This window comes from Mirounga angustirostris, unplaced genomic scaffold, assembly GCF_029215605.1.
Source record: "Mirounga angustirostris isolate CCGP_5_RB_7025 unplaced genomic scaffold, mMirAng1.0.hap1 SCAF_8, whole genome shotgun sequence".
NCBI lineage: Eukaryota > Metazoa > Chordata > Mammalia > Carnivora > Phocidae > Mirounga > Mirounga angustirostris.
The window spans coordinates 123,207,433-123,212,900 of NW_026991716.1; the positions used below are offsets into that span (position 1 = coordinate 123,207,433).

General features: G+C 41.1%; 1 pseudogene; it reads right to left on the bottom strand.

Moving 5' to 3' along the window:
• Positions 1-3,158: 3,158 nt before the first annotated feature.
• LOC123836538 (small ribosomal subunit protein uS11-like) lies at positions 3,159-3,588 on the bottom strand (annotated as a pseudogene).
• Positions 3,589-5,468: the final 1,880 nt, after the last annotated feature.

The window sequence follows — 5,468 nt, forward strand, 5'->3', positions numbered from 1 at the left end:
CAGGAATGAGTTTTGAATAATAAATTCTGCTGTGCCATGCACATAGTGCATGGAAGTTTACTGAGCATTTCTAGGTTATTCCAGGTAATCACTTATTTTTGTGAGCCTGGCCATACCCATTCTTTCTTTTATATATTACCACTTGAATTCAATAGTCCTCCAATCAGAAGGAGAGGGACCTGGGGAAGTGAGCTGGTTACATTATCTGGATATTAATAAAAATTAAAACCTTTTCAAAAGAGATATAATATAACCTCTTTATTTCTCCTCAATACACGAGCCTGTAACCATGCTGGGAGAAAAGCCCTTTACAGAAAAGTTAGCACTTGCTCAAGATAAATGTTAATCATAAAAGACAAGTACAAAAGAACAGATAACCTAGTCATTTACCATAGTTAGCATTATCTTGGAAGAATGGGGCAGGCAGTCTGATAAAACTAGAAGGAAGTGGGATTGCCCACTTAATGTTTATTTGGTGACTGGAGGAAAATCAGGTGGGCTCAGTTATAATGAAAATCTAAAGGAACTGGGATATCACAATACAACCACCTCAGGAATATTGGGAACACTGGACAAGTAATATATCTTTGTGTGTGTGTGTTTTCTTTTCTGTTATTAATCTCCAAACACAGTGGGTGGTGAACATAAGGCCAGTTGGAGCCTGGAGGGGCCTCCTCTCTGGAGTGAAGAGACAGCCCTGCAATGAGAGGCCACGTGATAGCCAGGAAGGCAGAGTCGGTCACCAAAGGGTGAAGTCATGACAGAATCCAAGAATGCATAGTCAATTTAGTGGAAGGGGATAGATGAACAGAAGGGAGAACCAGAAGCCCCAGATGATTAGAACAATCATCTTTTTCTCCTGGTTCTCCACTCTTAAAACTTGAGCAGACACAACTCTGAAAGGTACCTCAAGGGCCAATCTGTCCCTAGTGTTTGCGTCACAAACAGCTTTTGCAGTATAAGCTATCTTTTGACACTGGGCTTTAAATGAATACCCTGCATGTCAGGGAAACACCCAACACCTTTCCAGCCAAGAGTAATAAATGTTCTGTTGCTCTTGAATTCTTGAAATCGTAACTGCTTAAGGTGGTTATCTTTCCAGATGACAGATATTCTTTTGTCAAAGTGGCCTTCTGTCGGCCAGGAAGAGGGATCTCACTGGGAACAGAATAGGCCGGCACCTTGAGCTTAGATTTTGCAGCCTCTAGAAGTGTGAGAAATAAACATCTGTTGTTTTAAGTTGCTCAGTCTATGATATTTGTTATAGCAACCCAAGCTGACTAATACATACAGTTACAAAGCAGTCAGGTACCCCTTGACAGTATGTTGCTATCTATGACATTCCTTTTATTTTCACAAATACACTGAAATTTTTTTTGAGAATAGCCAGAGATATGTGAAGAGCTCTCAGAAGATTCCCTCAGATCTTGAAAATCGACCCTCTAAGCAGCATGGAGATTTGAGTGTGTAAGCTCATGATAGCTAATTTTTCTGGTTCAGAGAGTATATAAAAGGATCTACAAGAACTAAACAAAAAAGAATTGTACCAAACTGGATTAACTGGGGCTCCTCAAGTGAGGGCAAGCCCAGAACACCTGCCAACAGTTAAAGATTGTGACCTACAGTCATTGTAACAAATTGCATAAGACTGATTTGGCAGAATTCCAGGTAACACCTCACTGAGAATTGCTACCAGGAAATTGCTAACAAAATGCCAAGAAAAAGTGGCTGTGAGGTGCAAAATGCAGCCCCCTTTCTCCAGTATAAGAATTGTATTTTTTTATTCCCATATGTGTATGATATTTTAGACTTAGAGGTTCAAATTTTGATCTGTTTAATAACATTCTCTTAAAATAAATGTTAAAACCTCTTGGTCCATAAAGTTGTAAACATATCATCTCCTGGGGAGGGGCGATGAGGCGAGTATGCAGCAAACAAAGCTGTAATGGGAAAATGAGTATGAAATCACATTCCCACAGATGTTGCAGTTTTAAAACAATTGGCTTTAAGTTCTGTGTCGTTTCCTTTGCCTCAACTTCCTCCTCCTATCAGTCTAGCCCAATCAGGTTTCTCAAGTGACTGAAGATCAAAATATCAGCATCTATTCCACACCTAAAGAATCTTCCTTTACATTTTCTGGGCGAGTACAATGTAGACTTTAATGTTTCCATAAGCAGAGATCAACATCCATGCAGACAGTGTGGGGTTTGGTGACGCACAAGTATAGTATGAAACATCTTCAATAAATCATATTCGCTGTGTTTCCTATTCCCGTAATGCAGGAAGTGCTGGTTCCACAGGCCCCTGGGCTCTCAGAGATAAGGAAAGCTCTGCAGTGCTCAGAATTTTCAGATAGAGCTTTGGAATTTTGCATGAGATATGGAGTATGCAGTCCTAGACTGAACAGATAGGAAGCTGTTCCTCAGGTGTCATCACCCACTGGAACTGTCTGTCTGGACCTGGAAAACATGGATAGCTGAGATTCCTCTCTGGGTTTGAGATAGGCTATTGTGTATATGTTTAGATAAACTTATACCCAAGTGCCTATCCAGCCATTGCTGTGGAATTTCGTTCATGAGAGCAATGTCCATAGTAAAGGAAGCAGATCAAACTGTGTTTGGTAGGTCTGCATATGAAAGTGGGCTTAGATTTGACATCCTGGGATCTGGTTAAAGGATCAAATGAATCAGTAGATAAATTATTAACCGTTTTTCTTTATGTGACTTGAAACACGTTCCCATCCTGAAGTAAGGTAGGTTGTAAGCCATAAGGTAAAGCATGATAATAAGAGTTGTGAAGTCTGCATTCTGGAAGCTTTTTTTTGTTTGGAAGTTTCTGCGGCGGTGGGGGGACATGGGGGGGTGGGACAAAAGCGAATATCTACATTATAAAAAGATGATATGGGTAATCCCAAACAGGGAATAGTCAGAAACATTTAAATGCTTCTCTTATAATGCTCAATAGAAATAAAGCAGGAAATAAAAGTTAAATACATCATAAAGTGTGCATGATGGCTTCAGTGTAGAAATTGTATGTCTGTTAACATGGGCTGAGGGAAACATAAAGAAATGAAAGCAGTCATATTCTTTTTTTTTTTCTTACACAAAGGCAATTTATTCACAGAAAACAATAATTTGAGGAATCCTGTTCATAGATGGCTACCACGGTTGACCCCCTTTCCTGAGTGTGCTATTGGAGGGGATGAGGTTGACATCCTCCATCTACCTGATCTTCATTCCTGAGTGGATGACCGGGCTCTAGGTCCAGGGGTCTTGGTTCTATTTCCTCCTGTGGCCGGAGTTTGATGTGGAGGGCAATGATGCCCAGCTCCTTGCATCTCTGGGCTATATCCTGGGCAGCCCACATGGCAGCATAGAGAGAGGACTCATCTTGGTCAACCTTCCAGTCACCCGGCAGATGGTTTCCTTACCAGAAAGATTGGTGACATGGACAAAAGTGTCATTGAAGGATGCAAAGATGTGACAGCCACCAAACACATTTTCTCCTTCAGCTATGTGAGGTCCAAGGCTGATGACCTGCTCTTCCTTCTTTTCCTTCCCCTTGCAAGATTCCATTTCTGTGCATCTTCTCCAGACTCTGCCATCAGAAAGGGAAAGTAGTTATATTCTTGATGGACAGTGGGTCTTTTTGTTCCACTGTGATCGTGATACAAAAGGTGTATAACGATTGGAACAGTGGGCAACGTAATTCCTGCTTTCTTTGCAATTTCTTTGGAATGTACGTTGAATGTGTTTTGATGTTAGGGAATTACTCAGAGATCTACTGTACAGCCTTGTACCTTTGGGCAACTGTACTGTATTGTACACTTAGATTTGTTAAGAAGGTGGGTAGATCTCATGTTAAATGTTCTTACTGCAATAAAATAAATTTTAAAAAATAAAATAAAGGAATGCTTGGAAAACAGGCTCATTTTCTTTTTTTAAAGATTTTATTTTATTTATTTGACAAAGAGAGAGAACGCGAGAGAGGGAACACAAGCAGGGGGAGTCAGAGAGGAAGAAGCAGGCTCCCCGCTGAGCAGGAAGCCTGATATGCAGCTTGATCCCAAGACTCTGGGATCATGACCTGAGCCAAAGGCGGATGCTTAATGACTGAGCCACCTAGGCGGCCCAGCAGGCTCATTTTCTTACTTGGCTCCCAGAACTTGTTCATATTAAGCATGTCCATATATTTTCCTAGGCTGCACAGCTTCCCCTCTCGGATTTGTGTATCCCAAATACTTCCCTGAGGTGGGTAAAGGAAGTATGTAAGTGTTTGACTTTTAAATATTTTCCTAATGAAAGAATCTGGGTTTGTGGAGACTTCATTGGTCGTCTTGAACATGTGCTCACTTCCACATCTTAAGTGGATCCTACTGAAAAGGGGTTCTTTTTTTTTTAAGTGTCAAATCAATTCTACTGAAAATTCTGCCAATTGAGTCAGACCCAGTGCTCAGATTAAATCTCTAGAAGTAATATATGGTCTCTCTCTTTTTCTCACACAGCATATCTTGTCCTTACCATATAATCTAAACCTTAAAAATAAAAGTGTGACCATTCCTCATGACTTCCACCATTGTCACTCTTGTCCAAGTCACCATCCCTTGTTCCTTGATGTGCTACAATATCTCCCAACTGGCATCCCAGCTTCCACACTTGTCCACCCTAGAGTACATTGTCTACAGAGTAGCCAAGAAAGATCTTTCAACATCCTATTCTGACATTGTGGAAGGCAAGAGAGTACCTTGAGAGGATGGATTGGAATTGGAGGTATTGATGTGCAGTCAGGATTTCTAAAATGTGTAAATGTTTCAGTATATGTATACATCCACATGCAGATATAATATAGACACACATATGTACACATGCGTGTACATTTCCTACCTCTGTCTGCTGAAAGAACCTTGGAGCAATGACACTCTCAGTAACAAAATGAATGCAGCCCCCAGATCTTGACTTCTGACACCATCTCCACTAAAAGGAATCAGAGATCCTCAGAGAAATGACAGTTTTCTAGGCTGGGTAAGCTAAATACAATAAGATACTGAAAAATTGCTTTTGTTGAGGAACATGGTCAAAAAGATAAGACCACCAATTGACCTGTGAGCTAGATCTCGGCACCCCAAGGCTCCTCACCCCTTCCCCTGTCCTTGGAATGTGAGTTCAGCTTGCTTTTCCCAATCCCAGAGGCTGCTCCAAGGACACAGCCTAAAGATGACGATGTGATGTTGAAAGTACCTGCACAGTATACGTGACTGAGCCATTAGGGCCTCTCAAGATTTGGAAGGCAGGTGTGGGAATAAATTCATTTTGCTGCTGCCCAAGACAAGCCTCATATATAAGTTTTCTTTGCTATTATTAAAATTGCCACCTACCAATTTGGAGTGGCCTGCCTCTTTCTTTGGTCTATACCAGCCCTCTGCATATGGGGGCTGGATTCAGATTACGTCAGGAAAGCTCCTGAGAAGA